General features: G+C 39.3%; 1 protein-coding gene across 3 annotated transcripts in view; it reads left to right on the forward strand.

Moving 5' to 3' along the window:
- SLC4A7 (solute carrier family 4 member 7) overlaps nucleotides 1–27,193 on the forward strand; it is a 99,990-nt gene that overhangs the window by 1,503 nt on the left and 71,294 nt on the right. Inside the window, exon 1 of one of the 3 annotated variants that reach the window (XM_067291488.1) lies at nucleotides 25,207–25,285. The exons of the other annotated variants lie outside the window; for them this stretch is intronic. The gene's annotated coding sequence lies outside the window, so the exon portion shown is untranslated. Of the gene's footprint in view, nucleotides 1–25,206; nucleotides 25,286–27,193 lie in introns of those variants that run through there. 3 annotated transcript variants of the gene reach the window in all.

A 27,193-nucleotide genomic window follows, 5' to 3' on the forward strand; every position in this document is an offset into this window, starting at 1 on the left:
CAGAAATTATTGTAATTGCTTACCTCCAAGGGTTTGGAAATCTACCCATTTCTCCATGATCTTTTCTTTGCACTAAAAAGGCATATTCCTAATCCATGTTATTTTGTTCAAAATACTTTCTTAGCGAAAGCAAGCTGCTTTTTAGGTTTAATCCATGTTAAAACTACCTTGCTCCTGTGTAGGAGATACCTCTTGTTAGCTGGCAGGAGAATTCTCCTTTTTAGTAACTAGATAGTAGGCTGTATGTAGCAAGTTGCAAAATCTTTGGGATTCGGGTGTATAATGTGAAAGATGCTAATGCTTACCCTCAGATGAATCCCAATCAAAAGACCATTGTAAGCTTAATGAAAGTTGGTGTGTGTGTCCCAAGCACATCTTTGTCAGGCCCAGTAGGAGTCACTGGGATTCCCTTGTAATACAAATTAACAAGGGGTTTTTGGGACTGCCACATCAGCCACTGTACTGCACTGTCAGTTTAGATGTAGGCTTTTGAACTGGGGTGCTCAGTGAGTGGTTGACTTCGTCACTTCCCTTGCACAACATCACCTAGTCAGGACTCTACCCTTGGTGCAGAAAGGTATTCAGTAGGCAACTGTAGTTGAGACAGTGAAATGGTCAGAAATATTTGAAAGAGAAGGGTATAAAGATTGGCAGGAACTTAAAAAAAAAAAAAAAAAAAAAGGAATTTCTAAGGAAAATACATGAAGTAAACAGTTTAAAGAAAAGATGGGACGTGTGCCTATCCTCTGGCAATTGTGTAGTATAGCACCATTGGTTGTGTTGTGAGATTTCATATGTAAGAGGCATGATTCTATATAGGTTAAAGCTTACTAGTATAATACTAGTATACTTAAGCCAAAATATTGGTACTTTTGACCATGTAACTTATCTCACTTTACTGCGTAAATCCATGGTTCTTTCATACCTTACATACTGTAAGCATTTCTGCTCCCTTCTTCTCAGGAAAGATACATAGTATAGGAAAAGATTAACGGAAAGGCAACAAGGGCCATCAAAGATATGAATTAGCTCCTGGATGAAAAATGATTTGAATAGTTTAGGATGTATCAGCCTGGTAGAGATAACTTGGAGGTGGAGCAAATATGCGTTAGGGGTCTATAACAGAGCTCTGTGAAGAGAGCAGACAGAGATGGAAGAGGAGGCAAACAGTCAAATCACATGAGTTAGGAGCTGTCAACTGAAGTTGATAGGAGCTAGGTTCAGAACAAACAAAAGGAGGTGGTTCTTCACTCAGTGCAGGAATTTCCCAGGTGCACTGGCTAAACACCGTGTATACAAGAAGTTTGCATGGACTCAAGGAGAGGTTGGATAAGTAATCGGAAGAGAGATACATTGAGGTTAATAAATGGATGAACAACAGCCTCAGGAAATCTGAGCTGAAAATAGCTAGAGGTTGGGAGAGCATAATGGGGAGGTGTTGTATGTTGTATGCGTGCCTTGTTCTTTCTCTTCCCTCAACACCTACTCTTTTTTTTTTTTTTTTTTTTGGTTTGTATAAGTAGGAGAGGAGTGTGTTATTTTGATTTCTACACAGTGGTGAGTTTGACAGTTGCAGCAATGATGTTAAAATGTTTGACGCTGCGTGCCTATGATCTTTGTACTAGCTTCATATTTTTGCATGGAGAATGGTGGCTTTTTTTTTTCTTTTTGAGTTTTGCCATTGTTGAGGAGGCACCAACAGCCACCACTGCTTCTGTTCTGTGCTGTGTGTTCTTATGCTCTAACAGCCTAAGCACAGATTTTGAAATACCTGGTGTAAGCTGAACCTTGTCTGCTGATAGTCAGCATGGTTGTAATTCAAGGGAGCTCTGACTGTGGACATCCAGGATCCTTGTGCAAGCTGCTATTCTGTTTTTTTTTTAAGCAGAGGAGTGTGAATGTGGTGCCTCCTGTATTTGGAGAAATCAGAGGTCAGTACACCAGAAATGCAAGAGATGAGTCTCACCATGGAAAAACAGTCTTCCTGATTGTGAAATCTTCTGGAGACAGGATGGATAGACCTTTAGATTTATGTTTAAATAAGAAGCCATCATATAGTTTCCAGATATTACGCAGTCAGCCAGATTTTTTTTTCTTCTTACTGAGTGAAGTGCTCTGGAGAATTCAAAACTCAGGCTTTGACTTAGGTTTACCAGTGTTTTACTGAGGTGGGTAAAATAACAAGGGCACCTGGGGAATGGACATTAATTTCCAATCATGATGATTTAGAAAATCTATTGCAAGCAAGGATGCAATGGAGGGGATGAAAGTAAGGATAAAAACACTTTGTGGGTATTTGTATTGTGTATTTCTGTCTGAAACCACAATAGGTTTTACTTCAGATATGGCTGCTGCAAATATTAAATAAATGTAAGTAGCATTTAGAAAGAACTTGAATTTCAGGTCTTTGTCTAGGTATTTTTCAGGTAATATTTCTATAAGACATCTCTCTAAGAAAAAGAAAAAAAAAAGTAGATGAAAACTTTGTTTGCTTTAGTATTTGATACTGCTTCATGTATATCATAAAGGGTTCAAAAGACTGTAGACCTAGCAGTATGGCTAAGTAATGGGTATATGTTTCTTTGTGTCCTTTTTTTTTTTTTTTTTTAAGGAAAAATAGGTCATACTTCTTCACAAAATGACTTTTTTCAATTTCCTTACCTTCCGTTATCTTTGTGTTTTGGGATGGGGGGTGGGTCTGGACATAGAAGAAGAGGCTTTATTTTTAGCCACCTAAGCTGACTTCTCTGAAACTTCATTGATCTGAGATAGATATTCTTTTGGTATGCAATATGTGGTCCTGGAAGACATCTTAAATTGTTGATTTTTCTGCTGCTTAATGAGTGAAATTCAGCTTGTTGGGCCATTTCTGTTTCCAACTCCCAAATGGCTCCTGAAAGATGGCTTGTGAATCTCCTCACTGCATTCCCCAGAGCTGTGGTTGTGGCACAAACATATGGATGCTGCTCAGATTTAGTGGTGTGTGTGTGTAAGCAAGCCTGCCCTCCTGGAGTCTGGCATGCTTGTGAAGGCAGCATACTGGCACGTGTGTGGTACTGTGGGAAGCAGCCCTGAATTTAATCAGGTATAATACCTGTTGGTGCTCTTTGAACATTAGTTGTCTGGGTTTTCCCACTTTTTCTGCTATATCCTGTCTCTTCGTTATCCGAGTAATGGAGAATGGACTGTATTCCCTCACGTGTAAGATGGTTAAAATATTATATCTGTAATGGAGACTTTGTGATTCTTTTTGTTCTGAGGGGCCCTCTGTGTATCACGGTCTCATGTTTTAGATTTTGAATTACAAGATTGCGGAGAGAGTAGAGTCTTGCATCGAAAGATGGAACTACAGCATTCAGTGAGACAAATCTGGTTTTATCACTGTCCTACTACAGATGATAATAGAACTGAAAGTGGCCCTTGTTGGGGAAGAAGGGCATTCTTCCAGGCTTCTCTGTCTGGCTTTCCTAATCAAACCATTACAGTAACGTGGTCTGCCAGATGTCACTGAAGAGGGCATTAATGTGCTTCTACTTTTTCTAATGTGACTACATGATTGGCTACCATTTCTTTTTTTAACAGCTGTATGTGTGCCTTATAAGGTGGGGTTTAGACTGGCCTTCTCAACAGTGACTGTGTTGCAAAGGCAGCTTCAGGTTTTCATGTTAGGCTTCATTTGAAGACTCTTTCAGATATTGCTCACTTCACTAACACACTTCATCACCTCAGTGGGGTCTGTCCATCTTCTTATCCTGATGCATTTAGTGCCTTGTACTCCAACTTTACAGATTTATAACAAAACTTTTGATGGCTTGGGGAGTGTAGGGTAACACAAATCTGAGCCACTTGAAATATAAATGTATAGAACTTGATGAAAATTACCCTAAAGGTTGGAATCCTGCTGGAAACGACGACTTACACAGTTTAGTAATCAAAAACACAAAATGCTTCTCCTTTTCAAGATAATATAAAAACTTTCATATAACTTCATGATTGTCTTTCAAAGGAGTACCAGGTGTTGAGTGCCCACTAGGTTAGAATACATGATTTGAAAACCAAGCTTGGGTCTAGTTATAACGTTTCAGATAGCTTGGCAGCTTTGTCCAACTGCATAGCACACCTCTTGGGTAGCTGCTGAAACAGTTCCTTTTGAAATGTGTTCTGAGTTTTGATTTACCTATGTGGTACTTCATATGCAAGAATATGGGTAACATCAGTGCAGTAAAACAAAGTTTTACAATGCCGACTACTTTATATCTTCCCACATATCCTGGATGATTTGCTGTTCTAGAAACTAAATGCTGGAAAAACATTCTTTTCTGCAATTACTGGCTTTTATTTGACTTGTGTTTTTTCTGATGGTAATTCAAATGAGAGGCCTCTGGAGAATATTACGCTGGTACATTTAAATTTTTTTTCATATTAACATGATGGTGTATTCTCTTTATAGCTGGGCAAGGATAACTGAGGGAATATCTATACTGCCTAACTGAGCACAGTACAGGAAACTCTCCTCCCCGATGAGTTCATGGCATCTGTCTGAACCCAGGGTCTCCAGAAGTTAAAGCAATACAGTCATAGTGGTGTGGCAGTGCCCCAGATAAATAACTTTGATGAGAGAGAAGTTGATTAGCTTGTCGTAGCACCTTGCTGACTTGCATCTATGACTTTTGAGAGAGAAGCTGTATTTCTGTATTGTACTATTTGGATGCTCTAGGTTTGGTTAGTGTATATACCTCAGACACCTGCACCATGCAGTGGGCCATGAGCTATATCTTTGATCACTTCTCAGTTAAATTACTGTAAGCTGCTATTAACTGTATACGCTGACAGTCTTTTTAAGTTCTTCCTAAGTTACCCATAGCTGTTGTAAACTTGACATATTACTTGAACTTTCATTAGGCTTCACCGGACAGCAAATAAAACTATAGGATATATTAAGTCGAATAGTTGTTCCCCTATCTCCATCTGACTGATCTGCTTCTCCAGGTGACTTTTGACATATCACCATGATTGTTGATTCTTGAACATTAATATTCTTTAAGTAGTACTTAAATAGAATTTTATCAGTGATTGGTAAAACGTAGAGTATAACACTTTTCATACGAAGTGGAGAATGCCTGTAATGAATATCATCATGCCTTTGGTTTATTGTATTCTGGAACAATAAAGTTTGGGAAGACCTCAAATTATTTACTAAAATTAAGACAGATATCTAGCTAGTGTTTTGAAATAGCAATATGAATAGTTAAATTAAGTTTTTGTAAATAAGTAGATTAAGGAAAACACTACATACATACAAATTGCTTAACCTTGTGGATCAGTAATTGTCTGAATTGTATAACTTGTATTTAACTTTGAGCTATGGAGTGTACAAGATTTCTGAAAACTTGCTTGCAAAGTGCTAGAGGTGCACTAACACACTACTTTTATATTTCCACCTGGAGATTTAGATAGAAAAATGAGAATATTGATTCTTCTACAGAATGTCTTACATTGTCTAAAGTAATAAGGTAGTGTGTAAACATGTATTTCTAAATTTACATTTGCACAATTAGCAGCAGCTGAAAAATATAATGATATTTTTAAACAAGCGTAATATTTGCATTTAAAAAGTCAGTCTTGACATCTTAGAGGCTCTGTTGTGTGTTACTGAAAACAAACATCAGTTATGCAAGCATTCCAAATCCATCTTGCCAATGTATCTCAATGCTGATTAAAAAGGATTATCTGTTTAAGTTTCCACATTAGCTTGTGCTTGGTACCCATTGAGCTCCTTGTTTCACAGGGAGTTAAAATTGTTGCAATTTATTGACTAGACAGTGTAGTCTGTGACAAATATGAAATGTATATTTTAACCAGTAGATGGAGCCATTTTAGTTCAATACCTATCAGCATGCCTGTTTACATAATAGTTTTTAAAAGTGTGGGTTTTTTTAAGTCTGTTTAGTCATCTTGTCTTTAGAATATGGTCCATAATTATTTAATCATTTCTTTGTCTACAGGGAAGACCAAACATTTTATCCTCACAATATAAATGTTAGGAGGCCATGCCATTTTCATAAATGTGTGAAAAAGAGAGGACATGCTTGTGCTTTATGTGTATTACAGTTATTTCTGTAAGTTGTTCGGTGTAGTAACATGAGTGGAACTTTAGAGCCTTTGTACACCTTGTATTGCCTGTTGTAACCCTTCGGAATATTGTTCCATATCACTGTATCTGACAGCCTGAATGCTGTCTGACCAGCAAAGGTTGTACAGCTAAAACTGAGGGGTTTTTTTGTTTCTTCCCCTCTTCCTCCAGTGCCTTAACTAAAATAACTCAAAGCTATGTAATGGAACGGTTGTCTGATTTGGGCACAAGCTATCTTAATTATTTCAGCAGTGTTGGACTGCTTCATATCCCTGAAACGCCCCTGACTTATTAATTCTATGAAGTGCCATTTTAGCAGAAGTATTTACAATGCTATATGTGTTGTATCATCTCATAACCTCCTTCAGCAACTGTTTTTTCTAAAAGGTATCATTCATGTTTTTCTTGGTTTATGATTCTTTGTCTCTTTTGGTGAAGTAACCAGGTTCTAACTTGCTTTAGTACATAGTAATGTAGCTGATAGACCTTCCCCCCTTTTCCCCATCTTCTAGTCTTCTGCACTGAAGACTGTCTTTTTGGTAAATAAAGTCAACTTGAGGAGTAGGACCTCATTCAAAACCTCATTTTGAATTCTCTTAATATGTGGTATTTTGTGAGGTCTAGATGTGTCCTCTTCCTCCTCAGGTTCCTGCTGTGAGAGATTCTAAAATTTCTGGTGATTCAGTTTTTGTGAATTTTGTGCCTGCTTCTTGTTCAATCTCATGGGAAGTTTAAATTTGCTACAAATGAGATGGAATGAGTATTGGCATTTTTCATAAGACATAGTTGTGCAGAAAGGCATCTAGACATCAGATGATGGCAGTATGGCTTAGGCTCAAACTTTTTTATTTTTTTAAACTGGAAACTCACTTTTATTAAAAAAAAAAAAAAAAAAGTTTCCAGATTAGGAATCTGTTGTCAAACACAGTTGCCCCAGTTTATTAGAATTTCTGGTACCTGCCTCCAGACAAACTGGAAACTTGTGTGAATAAGATCCATAAGGATAGAGGCTAAAGAGAAGACTTAAAGACCTGTCTTCACCCCCCCCCCCCCCCAAGTCTAATGTACATGGGAATTCTGCTACTTGCCCTGTTACTCAACCCTCCTGTGCTCTCACTCGCTTGCGCGCTCTCTCTCTCTCATATATAACATGCATATAATATAAATATGACAGTATGATATACTACGGGGGCTTTGTATTATTGAGGCCTGCCTTTATGGAGCGAGAATTGAAGACTCATCTGAAAATTTTACTGAGTGTTTATTTTTGTCATCATCTTATTACTGCGGGGGCATGTGTGCATAAAGAATGCATCTGTGGACAGCACATCCCAAAAAGCTATGCTTCCCTCAAGTGTAAAATGAGGATTTTTTTTTTCTTTTTCCCCTGGTTAGTGTTACATTAGGCTGACTCCTTTGTATTTTACATGACTAATGTCTACCAAGTAAATGCTAGATGTGTCTTGATCAGCACCTGTTTTGGGATCAAAAGAAAGACAACTAAATGATTGTAAATACTTAGGTTATAGTAAGGATAATGCTATTGAGTATTCCTTGCTAGAAAAAAGCTAAAAGTTTCTTTCAATAAAAGTGCCCCTTCTGTAGAAAATCACAGTATCATTAGCAGAGTATAAGCATCAAAAAGCTTGAGAATCTCTAATCAGACTGTCTTGTTCACAGATGTTTGTTAATAAAGAACAGAAAGAAGTTGAAGTGAACCTGTGTTTATACAAGTATTGTAATAGAATCTCATTTGATGTCCACTTCTGGAGTGATAGCTTCTCAGTGCAAAATTCTGTTGCCTGGATGAGAAAATCGGCCTGCTGTGTTCTGGATTTCAAAAGTCATGCTAAGCTGAAGCGCACAAGATTTGTTTCAGACAAGGTTATGAATAAGCTAATACAGCTAAGTAAATCATATTTATTGCACAGACTTTGTGTTTGGAAGTTGAATTTTGAAGTACAGATTCCTCAGAAAAGGAGGTATAGCAGATGCTAAAGTGCATAACACTTTGTACAAAGGTCTGCTTTCTGGCTCCGTTGTATAAGTTCAATTTTGAAACAAAAATGTTTTCTCCTCTTCTTATTGTCCTCTACTTCTGTTGCTAGTTTCAACTCTAGCTGAACTTTGACTTTCCTAACTCCAGCCCTACATGCTTACATGACATTTGTATATTCCTCCTGGGTAGCCCACCCCTGCTTCCACCTTTCATGCACTTTGTTTTTACATGTAAGCTCAGTTAGGGGTTCCCTGTTCATCTGAGCTGGCCTTAAGCTGCCTTGACTTCCTGCATGTAGGAATGGGCTCTCTTGCACCTTGAGGTGGTTGTGCTTGAAGATCAGCCAGCTATCCTGGACTTTCCATTTGCTCTTCAGGGTGGTCTTCTATGACATTCTACCAAGAAGATCCCTCAACAAGGTGAAATCTGCTCTCCTGCAGTTCCAGGCTGTAATTATACTATTTATCCTTCTCACTTCTCCCCCTGTAACTCCACAATCTTATGGTTGCTGCAGCCAAAGCTGCCCTTGACCTTCATGTCTTCAGCTTTCCTTATTTGTGAGCGACAGGTCCAGCAGAGATCCTTCACTAGTTGGCTCATCAATTACTTGCACCAAGAAATTGTCTTCAGTAGACTCCAGAATTCTCTGGGACTACTTGTGCTAAGCCATACCCTAACAGCAAATATCAGGGTGGTTATTATGAGTACCAGTGCCTGCAATCATGAAGCTTCTTCCAGCTGTCTAATGAAGGCTTCATCTACTTTCTGTTCTTGATCAGGAGGTCTGTAGCAGGCACGTAGCCCAATGTCACCCATGTTGGTGTGGCCTCTGATCCTTACCTGTAAACTCTTGACTGGTTTGTCACTTGTTCCAAGAAAAGCTCCATGTGTTTCAGGCAGCCCTTTACATAGTTCAAAACCCATGTTTCTCACCTTCCCAGCCTGGCTTTCCGCAAGAGCTTCTGTCTATCCACTGCAGCTATGTGAGTTATCCCACCATGACTCTCTAACTTCAGTGAGGTTATGGCTTCTGCAATGGTTCATGGACTTCTAATTCCTCCTGTTGTTTCCCATGCTGTTTGTGTACAAGCACTTGAGATGGGCCTCCAATCATGCTGCTTTCAAAAGGGGAGTGTGAGAGCGTTCATGTTGTCCCCCAGACTGCTGTTCCCCGTACCTTCACTTCAGAGTATGACAGCCTTTCTCCAGCATGCCTATCTTCACAAGGTTAGTGAGCTTGGTGTCAAAAATACTTTTGCTCCGTTTTGTCAGATGTATCCTTGTTCCTTAAAGAGAGTCCTGTGGGAATAGAAATTAACGCTCTGCTAGCAGCTCCAGCCATGCAAACAGATGTTGACTCTGGATGCATCTGCTCTGACCAGAGCCTTTTCTTCGCACTGGAAGGGCTGAGAGCACCACCTGGGCCCCTTCACCTTTGCCTCCAGCACTAAGTAGTCACTCTTCATTTATTCAGTGGTCCACCTTAGAAGTATCACTGGTGCCCACATGGATAAGCAGCAAAGGGTAGTAGTCTGTGGGCTGGACAAGCCTTGGCAGTCTCTCTCAAACATCCTGGATATGAGCATCCAGCAAGCAGCACCTGTGACCTCCTGTTAGTCTTCCCTGATGTGCAGTGTGTTCATGCACACATCCTGCAGTTCTTTCACCTGGTAATGCTGCACCTCAGCCAGAACACACCTAGCACAGGTGAGGCCACTGCTATCCCTAGCCCCAGAGAGAGGAACCAGGCACTTCCTGCAGTTCCAGACATGGATGGTGGCATCCTCCCCTTGGACTTCTAGGGGCTGGGATTTCTGAGGAACAGTTTGTGAGGTACGGTTGCTCCAGCTGGTATTGGGTATTTTGCTTTGTGGATGTCATTGCACAGTCTTAAACAACAGTTTCTGGGCTCTTTGTAGCCTTGCTGTGCAAACTGCTATAACAACTATTAGCTGCCTCCATTTGCTAAACCCTGGAAGCTGTGCTGTGCCTATGCTTGTTACTAAACTTTATCATCTAGTTCTGTTTGGTGTATAGATTTAAAATCTGCAGGTTTATGTAAATGTTTTGTTCTACCTGCTTTTGGATGGACACGTTGTGTTGATATTTTTTTAACAATGCCAATATTGTAAACTTATTTATAATGAATATTATTTCAGTAAGATAGGTATCCATTATCCATTGATAATAGTCGTCAAGCGTTTTTAGTTGGCTGATGCAGTTTCATAATTTTATGGCTTCTCAATATCAAGGGACCAAATGGCTGAATTTCATGTTTGTGTTTTGTCAGGTCATGTATCTGTATAGTATACATGTTTTTCCCTTACCTTGAAATATTTAATGAGGTATTTATTAAATGCTGTTGTGTAGATAGAAGAGAATTCTGCCAAATTAAAGATGCTTTTGTTAAAATGCCTAAACTTTACTATCCTCTTTTCCTCTGTTTTCTCTATAAGTGTAATTTGCTGCAGATGGAAACTTTAATGCTGCTTTGGTTTGTGTTCTGGGAATTGTTCTCTTCACCTCTGTCTCCCCCTTTCTCAATAGAGGGGTCTTACTGAAAAGTGCTACTAGTGCTAGATACAACTTGGGTATCCTTTTCCCTAGTTGCTTCCCCAGAAAGAACATTTTAAATAAGAAATCCTCTTTTTTTTTTTTTTTTTTTTTTTTTGATACATCAGTTTCCTGCTTTGCTTGTTTTAAGTGTAGCTTGCTTTTCTTAATACTTGAAGCTCTTTGGATAATTCTCTATTAGGGTCTGATTCTTATTTTGTTCCTATTTGTAGCTTTCACAAGATGCAGTGGAATGAAAGTGGGTCAGAATCATTTCGGTCCTCAAAACTTTTAAGTAGTGGTCCTGCAACTAAGAAATACTTTTCATTATTGTATTGCTTCAGAGTGGGCCTGCTGGTTCATTTGTTTGTATAGGAGTGCAGCACTAAACATCACTTTATACTCTTAGAATATTTGGAAGTTTATTTTTGCACACCTGTTCTTACAGCTGCAGTAAGCCTTGCTCAAAATTATTTGCTCAGTCTTCCTGTTTATCCTGTCAGTGTTCCATTTGTAACCTTTTGTATTTTGACTTATCACTACTGAGTTATCAAATTCTACTTAGTAGAATGCTCTGATTAATAAATGGCTCCCACTATATATGGGATGAGAATTGGACATTCTTCAGTTGCTGAGAACCCATTTAATTCTTAGGATGTCTTTTAATTAATTTATGGTCTATTTATAGCTAAATGAAAGATAATGTTACATTTTTCAGAAGATCTGGGAGCTGCTGTAGGCATTGATGTCTGTCATGGATGTTTTGGGGGCAAGTAATTTTTGTGCTTCAGTTTCCCTAGTTAAAAACTTTAAGATATCTTTACTTTAAAAATAAACTAATGAAGGTGTAATTAAGAGCACAGTATGAAGTTCTGTAACTTTTCAGGTTCTTTGTAAAGTTGTTCTTGGTGTTGCACAATCAAGTGAAAACTGTTTTGTATATCTTTGTTGTTTATACTACTGTAACACTTAAAGATTTCTTTGAAGCTTAGGGTAGCCTGACAGGTCACTTCATTATAGGAGATGAGGTCCTATAATATGATAAAGTAATTTTCTGGGCTTAGCTATTATCTAGTTTTAACTAATGCTCTTCTTTTTTCTCTGTGTATCCTGAATCATATTTAAGTATATGATACTTTGCTGTCAAAGTAATTTTGAAAAATAAAGGAGAGAAAGTGATCTTTATTGGTGAAAATCTGCTCTGATCCTTAAAGGAAACAGCCATATCAAGCCAGACTAAAGGTTCACCTACTTAAGTATTCTGTTTTTGAAAATAATCAATAATGGATGCCTAAGGTAGAGAATAAAACCAGGACAGGCATGTAGTAATGTTTTCTCATAGTATGGCTCCTCAGCCTCCAGAGATTGGAGGGGCTTCCTGAAACAGAGTTGGGATCTTTATTTTTAATAGACCTTGAAAATTTTTTCTGTTGTGAATCTGATTTGTGTTTGAGTCTGTGCAAGGTTTTGCAATGTGCAACATCCTGTGGCAAGAGTTTCCAAGGCTTCATTATAGATTGTGCAAAGAAATATCTCCTTTGCTTCAGTACAACTAACTGCTAATTCCTTTTGATAACTGTTTTTTCTCACTGTTCACTTCCAGATCACTTATAAATAATCTGAACAGCACAGATCTGGGCACAGATCAAGAAGGGACTCTATTAATGACTTCTCTCCACTACGAAAAAGACATTTATTCCTAGCTTTTCTTTTCTTACCTCTTTAGCTAATTGTTTATCCACATGTGGGCCTTTCTCTTTATTCTGTGAATTTTTACTACATTTGATGAAGGATTTCATCAGCTGCTTTTGAAAAATCTAAATAGAGTATATTAACTGTATCTCTCTTCCATTACTCTTTAAACTTAGTAAACTTTGGAGTTGTGACTTCTTTCTACAAAATCATATTGGTTCTTTCCCAGTGTGTTGGAAAAATCAGCATGCCCACTAATTCTGTTCTTTGGAATAGTCTGCAAATTTGTTCAGTATAGAGAGTTGTGCTTACTGGTCTGTAATGTCCTAGACCACTCTCCAGTAATTCTGAAATTTGTAATTTGGCTAGACTTCTTCAATCCTATAGTTCCAAAGTGGTTTGGGGTGAAAAAAGGTTATGCACTATTTCAGTCTTGTTCCGTTAGAACTTTTGTATGAATACAGTGATACTAGTACTGTAAATTACCCTTGGATTTTTTTGTCATGTTTTTATTGTCTTTTTTTTTAGTTAAAGAGCTCATCTACAGGAACATCAATCTGAGATATTCTTCAGTGCGTATTCATATTCATGCTGTCTTAAGTTTCTCCATTGTGAACCTGGCTGCCAAAACTTGTTTTCTGCAATGGCTGTATCTTTTCTGAATGTTCATTTTAGATTTTGATTTATATTACCCATACAGACTCTGTAGCAGTCTCTCTTGCTGCTACGTGGTTGAAAAGATACTGCTAGTTTATTATTACTTTTTTAAACTTATGTAACTTCAATGTGTTTTGCCTGCTTATTTTGTGACTACATTTAAACTATCATAGTTTATGATTGTTAGCATTTGCCTCACTTGGACATCAGCTTTTGAAAGATGCTTTCTTGCTCCTAAAACCTGTTGCACCATGTTTTTAGGTGTGTTAGTTTCCCTTTTGGTCTTTTTTGAGAGATGATATGCATTTGCTTTGAGACTTGGATGGGATGTCTTTAAATAGTCTCCAATTTGGCTGCGAGGATTTAATTTCATAAAAGGGAACTTCATATTTAAAAAAAAAAAAAAAGGTTATTTAAAAATAAGCTTAAAGTGCAGCTGGGATGTTTTTTTGTTCATGCAGAGATGGTGAATCTGTACGTGATAGCAGGAAGCTGTTAGGTGGTAATGTTGTGAATTAGCTTCTCAGCACTGCTCTGGACCAAATCAAGAATAGCTTGCACTTCTGTAGGTTTTCTCATTAACCTGTGAAGTCAAAGCATTGATGGCAATCTCTTCAGTTAGCAGTAGTTTAATAATCCCACCTTATTGTTTAGCATGCTAAGATTTGTTTCCGTGTTTCTATTAAAAAAAAAATAAATCAGCAATTGGAAAGATTGTATTTAAACTGCTGCTTGTTTTAAGGCTAGTGTTTTTGTATCATTTTTTCCTTTGGCTTGGGCAGCCCTATTGTGAGGTTATACTATTATGTAAGTGCATGTTTATTTTAAGTGTGAGCATATGCATTTCTTTAACGTGTCACACACATTTCCAGACAGACTTAGTGAACAAAAAAGGACGTGAGAAACTTCTTAGTAAAGAGCCACGGTTGGGGGTACTGTTGATGGCAAATATCTTCATTTTGTATTAATCAAATAACTACACCCTACCAGCCATGCATTTTAAAACTGTTTATATAAAAACAAACAAATACCGTCTTGTAATTGTTATGACTCATTTAAGGAAGTGTTAAAACTCAAGAATAACAGAGATCCTTTCCTTTTTCAGCTTGATTTTATTGAAGTTGCTGGACCTGCCTGCCTTGGGACAGATATCAAAAAGGAAATTAGGGAGGCAAACGTTGTATTATTTGATTGAATTACAAATACTGAGTAAGATAGTGATAGGATGGAGTTTCATATTTCAGCTTTTGAATCAAGTGTATTAAAAGTTATTGAACAGTTTAATTTTAGATTGTAAGTACAAACAAATTTATTAAAACTTTTCTGACTCATTGTAGGAGTTCTTGAGTTTTGAAAACTGCCGGTGTATACCAACCATCTGAACCATCGCTGAAAAGCGATGGAGTCTGGATCAGATATCATGGACCCAACTGTGAGGTTTGTGGGTATCTCAAAACTTGATTTGTTTTCATGGGGCCACTTGTTTTGTAGGCCTCTTAAAATGTCAAAGTAATGTACTAAATACATATATGGCGCCTGGAGGAGAAAAAAAAATCTTTTAAAACAAGGCTTATGTGCAAGCCTTATCTGGAAGTTGTTGTAGGTCTTCTGGGGATGCTTGATATCTTTCTCAACCTTGCTGGAGTCCAAAGAATCTGCCTGTTGTATTCCTTTATCATTCTTGAAGTGAATGAATGAAAATATTTCTTTCAACTTCAGGCGCTCTGTAAGCCTTTAATTGGATTAATTGTGAGCATGGTAGCCGTTTCATGGTCTAATATTCAATGTAAAAGTATTTTAGTGTTACAAAGCACTTGTGTGACAGAAAACTTAAAACACCATCCTCTAAGTACACGCTCTGTTTGGGAAAGCTGGAATTTTTTGAGGAACACACTGCCTTCTACTTGAAAGACTTGTATGAATCACTGACATCTGGCAAATGTGTCTCAATTTAGGATTGGTATTGACTGTTAATTTATGATGTAGAAGTAGTAACCTAGGTAATACTCAGTATTACTAGGACTGATCAGGCTGCTGCTGTGATCTTACATTCTAAATTAAAATAATGAGGTGTACTTTTTTCTGTTATTTTTGTCTTCTCTGTAAATAAAAAAACCCCTACTTCATAAATAATAAAAGTGCTAAAACAAAACTATCAGACAACACTATGAGATGCATTAAAAATTATGTAAGCTACAGATACTGCGCCTGGAAACACAGTTCCTCTTTCACTCTGAAATGTACTCCCATCCTTTGATAAATTTGTAAGTCTGAGATTTGATCTGTCATCTTCAAACCATGTTTAGTCACATATTGGATTGAGTACTTAAGCTAACTATGGGAAGAGCCAACAGTCTTGTGCCTTTCATATCATTACCTGCCTTGGCAAGGATTACTATTAATATTTGTCACTCTTTGAGTTTTGCCACCTTCCATATCTTGCTGTATCAATCCAACTTCTAATGCAGGTTTCCTTTAAGGATTACGATACAAGAATTATTAGCAATTACTTTCTTAAGAAATAAGCAAACTGTTTTGTCTATTTATTCATTTACTGTGGTTGTCTTAATCGTTTTTGAGAGTGGTGCTTGATATAGTTTAAGCATTACAACTTCAGTGTCCTTTAAAAAAAAAAAAAAAAACCTCATTCATGATTAACATAATTAACTTGGCTATGAGTGAAAAATTAGGGTTAGTAGTAGCATTAGTGCTTACAAGAGATTTGCGAAGTGGACTGTTTTCAGGTTCCCCTAGGTGTTGTGTTACGAATGCTGTAATTCTAAATTGAACTACAGTTCAGTCTTCCTTTAGCGGGAGAGCTTCCTTTGGTGCAGTTGTTCTGTCCCAGTGAGAAAAGGGTGCCTTACGCTTTCTTTGATCCCATGTGAATGCACAGAAGCCTTAAAATTAATAGCTTTTGCGGAGAGTTGACCTAGTTATAAATATTTTAAAATATCCATATATTTGCCTCATTATGCTTGAGTGATTCTGCTCTATATTAATTCATTTTAGTAATGCTTCTGTTAGTATTGATTTTGATAATCAACAATGAAAACTGACTCAAATTTTAAAGGTAGATCTTTTGGAAACTTCAGTTTTTAAGGAAGTCTGTAAAAGGTTGTTAAAATCAGCTTATGAAATGTGTTGATTTTAATTACTTTAATGATATTGCAGTCAAAAACTCTGTAAGCGTGCTGTTTAAGGGAGTTTGATTGTGTACTTTGTACATTGACTAAGAGAATTTTACAAAGTGCTGTACTGTGACACTTGTGCGACCTTATTTACAAACAGTTGAGTTTTTTTTTTTCTGTAGAGACAGTCCCGTGAGAAAATGAGAGAATAATGGCAAAGAATGTGGTGGATAGGTTAATGTCTTGGTGTGTGCTCTGACTTAATCAGAGGATCACTGGAAAAAAGGGATGGATATCTCAATACACTTATAATCTAAGCAGATGAAACCACTATTGTTAGAAACATGAGGAGTAAAGTAGGGAGTAAGTATATTCAAATTCTTGCTATTTGAGTATTTCTTTACATGTTGCTTTGGGCTTTAGGCGGTAACGTTTAAATATTACAACTCTTAACTGTTCTTTCTTGTATTTCTTGTATTTCATTTTCTGAATTTTCTTCCTTTTGTATCAGGCTGAGGTAGAAAAAAATCTTTTAGAATCATGAAATGATGAAAGCTTGTTATATCGCTTTTGGTTGCTAAAAAAGTTCTAGTGAGTATGTACCAAAAAAAAAACATTTTAAGTTATATTACATACACACATACATGTGTCATTAAGATATCTGATTACAGAAATTTGCTTGATGTAGTAGTGCATCCCCCCAAGACTTTAAGGTGTAGTTGAACCTTTTCTTATATGTCACAGTTTAAAGCAAATCTTAGCTTCTGTGTAGATGGCTTTCCTAGAGATTTAGTAGTATCAGAAAGAAATACTTACTCTGGAGACTTGGTTTCTACCTCCTTAAATACTTCATGCAATTTTTTAATTTTTCTACTCTTCCTCTCTTGTCTGATGTTTGTGGAAAATTCATTTGGCTGCCAGATACAGTTGCCAATGTCTAGATTAACTGTTGTATTTTTTTGAACATTCAAAACTCCCTACTAACTTTAAAATGCTCAATTACAGATGTCTAGATAAAGTTCCTGAAGCCCTTGGGTATAGCATATTCATTTTGCTGGAAGCTATTTTGTGGTAATATAAGCTCTAGACATTCAGTGTGGTTTAGTTGTTTGTATATGTTGTTTGGTGTTTTTTTTTTTTTTCCCCTTAGGTTTCTGGTCTTGGCAATGCCTTTTATTTATTTGTCTTAATGTTTGGTTTACTGTGTATTTAGCTTTATATTTTAGTTTTTGTCTTTTCTGTCTTTTAATGGGATCACTTATGCTCACAAGGACATCCTAAAGCTGCTGGATCTCATTTCAAGTCCTGGCACAGATTGCAGGAGGAAGGTTTTGTATCTGAGGGCATGACTTGGTATGTTGAAGCCAGTTTTAGGGTTCCTAGGACTGTGTCAAAAGTGCTGTGGTTGCATTTCAATGAGCATGGGTCTGGTATAAGCTTACTCTGCAAGTTTAAATATGCTTTAAAAGAAAATGGTGGTGGACTTTTTACTGGCAGGCTTTAGGCAAGGCCAGATATTGTCTGTCTTCCTGAAGTCAATGTAGAAACCAAAAGCCTTGTAACCTCTGTATTGTTTTCTGATTTCACTTGAAATCCATCTTTCCTCCGGATCACGTTTGTTCTATTTGGTGGTGGTGTACAGATTAAGCACTGCATGGGACTGTAGTCTAACTGTGGTTACATTAGCAAGAGAGGTACCTTCTATTGCTTATTCCAAAATGATTAAAAATGTCTATGTATTGCTTGGGTAACTTGTTCAGAAAGCACCTGTGTTGATATTTGTTGGCTGGTTAAAACTCACATGCAAACTAAGTTTAAATGTTAATGTTCTCTGAAACAGACAGGTCTAAGTGTGTTAAACAAATCAGAATATTCTAATTTACCTGCCACATATTGGATGCATTAACCTGTTTTATTTATTAAATAACCCCTCAAATCATGAGTTTTTAATAAGAGTCCTACAGCGTTAGTTTTCTCTAAAGAAGAGTAATGCATGCATCTCTTCTTTAAAAATATTATCTTGTAGATTCTTTTGCTTGCTTATACTCAAAAGAAGAAGAAAATTGAAAAGAAGTGTTTAAAAAAAACTTTTAATGGCTTTTCTTGAGATAAAGGATACAATAAATATAAGAAAGGTAGGTTTTCTTTTGTAGTTAATATTTTAGATCTCAGATTTTTTTTCCTTGCCTACTGTCAGTTAAACTCACATATAAAAAACAGGCCATAGTTTAGATAGCCTGTTGTATCAGAATCAACACCTTGCTTTTAAACCAGAGCTTCCTAGTCAGACAAAGCAAAAACATTATGTTTCTTAGTACATCAGAAAATAAGCTTTTTTGTTGATATTTTTTTCAAAAGGAAACAAAAACAAGCTTAGCTATGTAGCCTTTAATTATGTTCAACAAGGCAACTGAGAAATAAAAGGGGATTCTTTTTTAAAAATTAATACTTTCAGTGATCCTGCCAAAGGAGATTAGGCTAGCTCCTGGAAGTTTAAAGTTCTGCCAGCTTTTTTGTCTAGCAACATCTTCCTTTATAAAAGCTATTTCAGACTTAAATGTATCGTACTGTGAATTGCAGGAGGAAAATGGAAGAATTTGGCAAGAAACTATGTCTTTAGGGTATGGTTATGTGTTAAGGCTGAGCTGAACTAATCTTTTATGGCTACTGAAGGGGAGGTCTTATCTTCCCCACTTTGTCTTGTCTCCTCCATAAGCTGATTTAACTTGTGAAGCCCCCGTGCCCTCTGATCCAACCCTTTTTATCTGGGTTAGTTTTCTGAAATTAATATTACTGAGTTGTGTTTACTCCTGAGCTCAGGAAAGAATCAGACCTAATGTAAGGCAGGGCTGTTATAATGTCTGGCTAGAAAATTGTGAGAAGAGGGGAGTGTCGCATGAGTGGTATCTTTCTGTTTCAGTTGCAGCAAGCTGTTAATTTGACTCAAGCTTGGGTGTAAAACTACAGCATTTGAGTGCGGCTCTACAACAGTCTAACTCGAGTCCTGACTGGAGTTACTATGGTCCTGCCCTTCCTACTGCCCAGGCCAAATATTCTCACCTCTTCAGTGTACCAGCAGCACCTGACCCAGTAATGAACGGCTTCAGAGCTGAAGCGGCAAAAATATTTTAGGGTTATGTGTCTGCCAGATCACTTCCCTGATACAGTTTGTTGTTGGCTCAGATGAGTGGCAGTGGTAGCACGAGGAAGGGAGTAACAGCTTTCTGTTGCTCTCTGCCTTGTTAATAAAATACACTTGAGTTGCTAGAACATTTTTCCTTTTTGGTGGTTGTGAATTTGTCATGGTGGAGGTTTACTAATAGATTGGTAATTAGCTGACATTCAGCATGTAACGGTGGTAATAGTCTGATGACTGGTATTCATGAAATCCATAGATTTCAGATGAGTTGAAGTTATTCAGTGTAATATTAGAGATGTAATTTGTGGAATTTTGTATTTAAAATAACCTGCAAACAACAACACATGAATCCTGTATGTTGCCCTGTTTGGAATGTAACAAATTATGGTGAAGTTGTGTTGTTTAAATTGTCATGGTCATTAGCAGGTCCAGAGTTTTACTTCTTGCCTACCTTGTTTTTAAGGAGAAATGTTGTACGCCAGCAAATAAGGTCTTGGAGTGCTGACACCTCCTGCTTTGTTAGTAGTCCTGCTACAGATGTTGGATACATTGCTTTACCTTCCTATTATAGTTTGCAGAACTTTGATTTGTAGGTAGTGATTTTTCTTCATGATAAGAGTAAATGTGTTGTCAGTAAGTTATTATACAGATATTTGATTTTACTAGCAGGATGATCTGTATACCTTACAACAAAAAACAGATAGTTCAAGATGATGGTAATCCCTCCATGACTGGGATGCAATTATATAAATAAAGGAGAATTGAAGAAGCAGGGAAAGCTGAAGGTGAAGAGTTAGGTCTTGAATTTATGTGAATTGCTGAGATTAGTGATCTTTCACTTTTGAAGAAAAAGATATGTAGAAGAATAGTCATTCGAAAAGTATAGCATTCATTGAAAGAGTCAAGTTTTTATTTATTACCTGATGATATTTGGTGTTCTTGTTAAGGAACTGGTCTGCATGGGAGCAGTTTGATTCACCTGTATTTGAAGATTCTATCCTAACTCTAATTTGACTTCATTTTTTTCCTCCTGAGGATCTACTCTCAGGAAAAGGCTTCTGCATGCCTGTGCTTCAAGTAATGTCAGTACAAAACACAATTTTATCTGTTTCATATTATGTTGTTTCACACCTGGACTCATCAGCTATTCATTTCTGTGCCATCTGTTATTCCAGGGTAAGGATGTTCAAACTTTGCACAGGTGGTTGTAGAGCATTTAAACATTTGACCTTGGTAAAATGCCCTTAGTAGTATTAAAACAGTCCTGATTTATAGTTCTTGTATAGTGATCTAAGACCTATCTGGAATTAAAAAAAAAAAAAAAAAGTCTCTCAAAGCTGCCAAATTGCCTAGAGATGAGTTTATGTAAAAGCAAATGATGAAGGATATGTTGCAGTTGTAAAGGGAGGAGCTTTGAATTTGGAAAGCTACTTTTTTTTTTTTTTAATCAAAAATAAAAAAAGCCTGGCTCAGTGCCATTTGCAGGGTGACCACACACTCATACATGTTGAAGTGAAGCTCTTGTCATTGTTCTGTTTGTACACAGTGAATTTCTTCCATCTGTCACTACAGTGGGGTGTTTTTGAGCCCAGAAATAACATTATACCAAATAAGCTACTCTAAAAATTGACATACTTTTTCTTTTCCTTCCCTCCTCACTCCATTTCACATCCAGATCGGAATTTGCAGGGTGATTACCAAAGTTGTCTGTACAACAGAGTACCTACTAATCTGGCTGTTGATAACTATTCAAGTTACAGACTTCAGGAGTGTCCTCTCCTGAATAAATTTGCAATAAATTTGCAGCTCTCAAAATGATGTGCAGTTGTGTGATGTCAGGAGGATTCAGACTAGCAGATCTCCTTGATACCATCTCAGAATGCTAGTGACTTCTGGCAGCTAACTTGCAGTGTCCTGAGAAATCCTGGAGTCAGGCCCTGGGACAATACACTACGGAATATCTGCACAGAATACTTCGGATTTTTGTAAACACTCAGTTCCACATGTTCGTGCTCATACGAAGTGAAGCAAGCTGAAGCATATTATTCTGATGCACCTCTTGGGAACCTAGCTATTATGCAGAAGTTGTATTTTGAAAAATAGTCCTAGGTAGGCAAACTCATATTTTCATATGGATGATTTTTCTTTCATTAAATGATGAGCCACTGCCTACCAAATTTTGTGTTTCCTTGCTAGGGGAATAGCAGCTCCTTAGAGCAATAGCTTATATTTAATTCATGTGTAACAGAAAACTTTACAGAAAACAGAAAAACAGCTTCCTATGTGTTAGTAGGTTCCCATTTAATAAAGAAGTCCTACATGAGCATCTTTAGTGGTATTTGACATACTGACATTAGACAGTTTCTTTTTTTTTTTTGTCATGCAATTTGCTCCTGTGTTATCTTAATCCCCCAGCATGTTGCCCCTCTTCTGACATTGCCTCTCCCTGCTACACCCCCCAGAAAACCTTCATCTAGAAGTACTGTCTCATGGATAAGGATTTCTTGTTTTCAATATTTGTTTCTAGAGAGATATACTATTCTTTTAGAATCATGAAGAAATGTAGCAATGAACTGAGCTTCACTCCCCCGCCCCCCTGCCCCCCCAGACCTCCCCAAATTGGGTTGAAAAGGAGATCCTCTCTAATGTATGGGCTGCATTGTTAGAAAAGAAGGTAATGTTCATTTCATATGACTTGTTCATATAAGGAAGGGTTGAGTTTGGGTTATGGATGCAACTCTACATCCCTCCCTCAAACACAGGATTTTAAAATATTAGTAGAAAGCTCATACCAGATCTACCAATTTGTAAGGCTAGACATGCGTGCATGTCAGTATGGCCTCTTGCAAGCAAACCACCACTCAGTTTCTTTGTGCTTAGAGCTGGCTGGGTGACAACCAGTTTCAGTCTGAAAGTGCTGTGCTTAAGCTAATGTGGTAAATCCTGCCTAGTAAAGCTACTTGACTTTGAATAAAAACGTGCTTGTGCCCTGCTAGTTTAGAAAGTTGGATCAAGCACAGCTCTGTCTTCTATAGACTCTGCAGACCCTGCAATAAAGCAGATCACTGACTGGGGTAATAGTCGCCCTTTCATTTTTAGAGCAAAATCTGGAGGATAGGAATCTGTGGTTGCAGTAGTGTGCTGTTTGCTGATGTATTAACAGTAGTGTTTCTGTAAGATGTGATAGGGTGTATTTAATTTTAATGCTCCAGAAGGTAGTTATAACAAGTGGCATGAAAATTGCACTTCTAATCCATTGTAGTGTTTTCTGCACTCTACCAGATGGTTAACAAAGGGTTTGGAATTAGTCCTGCTTTAGTTAATTTTGAGGCATTTTTTTAGTGGAAGTCTGTATACTGCTTGTGAGGAGATTAAAGACTATGTATTACTTTCAAAAGATTAAAGTTTGTGCAAAGAGCTAGGAGCTTATAAATATAATTTTCTGTCTGGAGATAGGTTTACTGCAACTAAAACTTTTTCTGGATCTGACTTTCTAAGAAAGTGCTTTTATAGCTGGAAATAAGCTGAAATAAGTGGTACTTGAAGGGGTTTAAAAGTGAAAATTAGGAAGGAAAGATTTATGTATGTTTTATGATAACTTATTTCTTTTTTAATTAAAAAAACCCCACCCTCGTGCATTTTTTAAAGATTTTTGTGGATTATCACAGCATACGGTTGAAATTTTGCTGCAACATAAGTTGTTTTGCTCTGAGTTCTCACAGTGTTGCCACAGAACATGTTCAAGGACATGATGATTTTGAATATATTTGACTACAGTTTGTTTTAGAGCACTGACTTCTGTAGTTAAGCATGTTGAGACAGTTGCAGTTTTAAATTGGTACGTTGTTCCTTATCTAATGTGAAGCTTTTCCCAGGTATTTACTCTTAGGTAAGAGCAGACTTTTATCACACAAAGTGTTTTTGTTGTGGGACTTGGGGGAAAAAAAACAAACAAACCCTCAATGCTATTTGAAAAGACTTGTTTATTTATTTTTTTTTAGAATGTTGGCTTTTGAACTTGGCTCTCTCTATATGCATGTTCTTTATTTTCTATTCTTTAAAATAAGTAAAGCTTTTGAGTGTTTTTTTTTTTTTTATTTTGTCCCGAGACTGAGTGACTGTTATCTAGGAATTGTTTGACTACAGACTAGATCTCAGTAAGATTTCAGTAAACCTCTTCAGTGATTTTTTTACTTTCCAAGCTAAGCAAGTATTCTTTCCAAAACTTAAAAAAAATATATAAAAAAATCCATAAATCTTTGTCTCCTGTTCCAAAAGAGCAAGCTGCCTCCTTCACCCTGCGCCCTTCCCCCCCCCCCCAACTAAAAGACCCAAACAAACCAACTTTGCACTCTTTGTATAGTGTAGGAATTGAAATACTTCGTTTTCATATGTATTTATGCTAAGGAAGACTGCTTTAAAATCTGGGAGAACAAACCTAGAATACATTGAGCATAGCTGTTTAAGTATTCGTCTGAGTAGCTGAAGGACTTTATATAAATCTGTGCTCCACATGAGGAAAAGATTAGGCTTGGTTTAGGATGTTGAATTGAAAAAAGAGAACTAGGAGCTAGGATACCTGGTATTTTTGTTTAAATTGTTCTTCCTACGTGAAGTGTTTAGTTTACAGGCATTTACACTTAGCGACAGAGAGGGGCTTCAGTAGCTTGGAAGATAAAAGATTCACTAGAAGGAAGAGATGACAGCTTAATTTTAATGTGAACACCTATTTGCAGAAATAGGAACAAACCACTTTTAAAGTCTCTTGGAGACGCTATTGGAGAACGCCCTTGTTGGTCTGGTTTGATAATTTTCTGGAGTGAGAAAGACAGTGATGGGAATTGAATGTGGGCTTTTCTTTCTTAGGAAAGTCTTCCGGTTTCTGAGCTACTAGGTGATAAATATCATCTTTAGAACTGCATAGTGTATTTCTTTGTCTGGTGGTATTTGACCCAAATTTATAAACGGTGTGTTATTTTGTTTTGCCCAAGTTGTTTTGTTCTTTTTTGGGTTGGGAGGGGAGTGCTAGTCCAGCAATACTAGAATTCTTCTCATCATCCAAGAAGTATGAATGAAAAAAGAAAAAGGAGCAAGGAAGGTGGTGTCATGCCATAAAAGTTAAATTATTGATAATGCCCTTAAGAGCCTGCATGTTACATGATGAAACAAGGAGGTTTAAGTATGGCAATGATGACTGGAAGAGTGAAATGAAGCTCTGAATTTGATATGGTAGGCTGGAGGATACGTTTTCCTAAGGTTGTTTTAAGCAAGCAAAAAATCTCTTGGAAGCTACTCATATCATACCTGAAAGTGAGAGTTTCATCTTAATCTGGAAGGAGGCATGAAAGTAATTACTGCTAATAGTATGGCTTTTTTACTTCTTTAAAAGAAAAAAGAAGAATAATTTTTTTTTAGCAATCCCTGGTTTATTTTGCCGAGGAAGAATATATGGCTTATGTTAGAAAAACTGCCTTTGTAATGAATATTCAGTGAAGGGTTGGTAATATGGCTATAAACACACTTAGAAGATATTTTGACTTGTGGGTTGTTCCATTCTAGGAGCTGAGGTACAAATGTGCTTTCACTTCATAGTGCTAATGAAGTCTTGGATCTGAGCAAAAATATACCATTGGAGCTGTTCATAACTGCTGTTGATGCAGAAAATAAGTCTCAAGCTCAGTTTCAGTTCTCTAAGCTGGAATTGAAGGCATGCTGTATTGCCCATTCTGCTCTTGTGTGACCCTGTGGTAGCTGTAATCAGTGGCTTGGGAGATGAGGGAGACTTGTGAGACTGCGATTGGCTGTGGGACTGGGGAGCAATTTCCTGGAGTACGTCTGTGCAAAGCAGAGTGAGCTAAAGCAGTCGTGTATGCGCAGTTGCTGGTATCTTGGGAGATTCATTACAGTGTCTTGTACAAGGACGTTCTCCATTTCTACATATTAGCATGGAAGAAGCTCACCCAGGGAAGAAAATACAACCTGTATGTAAATAGCAACTGCATAACTTAATAATGGTTTGAATGTGTTTTGATACAAGTGATATTTAGTAACTTGCATCTCAGAGTGGTGGAATATGTTGAGCTTGTTAGTTATGGAAGAAATCTCTGAAAGATCTGGTGGTAGAAGTAATACTTGAAGTAGAGATTTCTGTTATATAGGAGATATTTTCTGTGTAACTGGAACTGTTTAATTTCCTCCCCCTTCCTTTCCCCCCCCTTCCTTTCCCCCCCCTTCCTTTCCCCCCCCTTCCTTTCCCCCCCCTTCCTTTCCCCCCCCTTCCTTTCCCCCCCCTTCCTTTCCCCCCCCTTCCTTTCCCCCCCTTCCTTTCCCCCCCTTCCTTTCCCCCCCCTTCCTTTCCCCCCCCTTCCTTTCCCCCCCCTTCCTTTCCCCCCCCTTCCTTTCCCCCCCCTTCCTTTCCCCCCCCTTCCTTTCCCCCCCCTTCCTTTCCCCCCCCTTCCTTTCCCCCCCCTTCCTTTCCCCCCCCTTCCTTTCCCCCCCCTTCCTTTCCCCCCCCTTCCTTTCCCCCCCCTTCCTTTCCCCCCCCTTCCTTTCCCCCCCCTTCCTTTCCCCCCCCTTCCTTTCCCCCCCCTTCCTTTCCCCCCCCTTCCTTCCCCCCCCTTCCTTCCCCCCCCTTCCTTCCCCCCCCTTCCTTCCCCCCCCTTCCTTCCCCCCCCTTCCTTCCCCCCCCTTCCTTCCCCCCCCTTCCTTCCCCCCCCTTCCTTCCCCCCCCTTCCTTCCCCCCCCTTCCTTCCCCCCCCTTCCTTCCCCCCCCTTCCTTCCCCCCCCTTCCTTCCCCCCCCTTCCTTCCCCCCCCTTCCTTCCCCCCCCTTCCTTCCCCCCCCTTCCTTCCCCCCCCTTCCTTCCCCCCCCTTCCTTCCCCCCCCTTCCTTCCCCCCCCTTCCTTCCCCCCCCTTCCTTCCCCCCCCTTCCTTCCCCCCCCTTCCTTCCCCCCCCTTCCTTCCCCCCCCTTCCTTCCCCCCCCTTCCTTCCCCCCCCTTCCTTCCCCCCCCTTCCTTCCCCCCCCTTCCTTCCCCCCCCTTCCTTCCCCCCCTTCCTTCCCCCCCCTTCCTTCCCCCCCCTTCCTTCCCCCCCCTTCCTTCCCCCCCCTTCCTTCCCCCCCCTTCCTTCCCCCCCCTTCCTTCCCCCCCCTTCCTTCCCCCCCCTTCCTTCCCCCCCCCTTCCTTCCCCCCCCCTTCCTTCCCCCCCCCTTCCTTCCCCCCCCCTTCCTTCCCCCCCCCTTCCTTCCCCCCCCCTTCCTTCCCCCCCCCTTCCTTCCCCCCCCCTTCCTTCCCCCCCCCTTCCTTCCCCCCCCCTTCCTTCCCCCCCCCTTCCTTCCCCCCCCCTTCCTTCCCCCCCCCTTCCTTCCCCCCCCCTTCCTTCCCCCCCCCTTCCTTCCCCCCCCCTTCCTTCCCCCCCCCTTCCTTCCCCCCCCCTTCCTTCCCCCCCCCTTCCTTCCCCCCCCCTTCCTTCCCCCCCCCTTCCTTCCCCCCCCCTTCCTTCCCCCCCCCTCCTTCCCCCCCCCTCCTTCCCCCCCCCTCCTTCCCCCCCCCTCCTTCCCCCCCCCTCCTTCCCCCCCCCTCCTTCCCCCCCCCTCCTTCCCCCCCCCTCCTTCCCCCCCCCTCCTTCCCCCCCCCTCCTTCCCCCCCCCTCCTTCCCCCCCCCTCCTTCCCCCCCCCTCCTTCCCCCCCCCTCCTTCCCCCCCCTCCTTCCCCCCCCTCCTTCCCCCCCCTCCTTCCCCCCCCCTCCTTCCCCCCCCCTTCCTTCCCCCCCCCTTCCTTCCCCCCCCCCTTCCTTCCCCCCCCCCTTCCTTCCCCCCCCCCTTCCTTCCCCCCCCCTTCCTTCCCCCCCCCTTCCTTCCCCCCCCCTTCCTTCCCCCCCCCTTCCTTCCC

The sequence above is a fragment of the Apteryx mantelli genome, chromosome 2, assembly GCF_036417845.1.
Source record: "Apteryx mantelli isolate bAptMan1 chromosome 2, bAptMan1.hap1, whole genome shotgun sequence".
Taxonomy (NCBI): Eukaryota; Metazoa; Chordata; class Aves; order Apterygiformes; family Apterygidae; genus Apteryx; species Apteryx mantelli.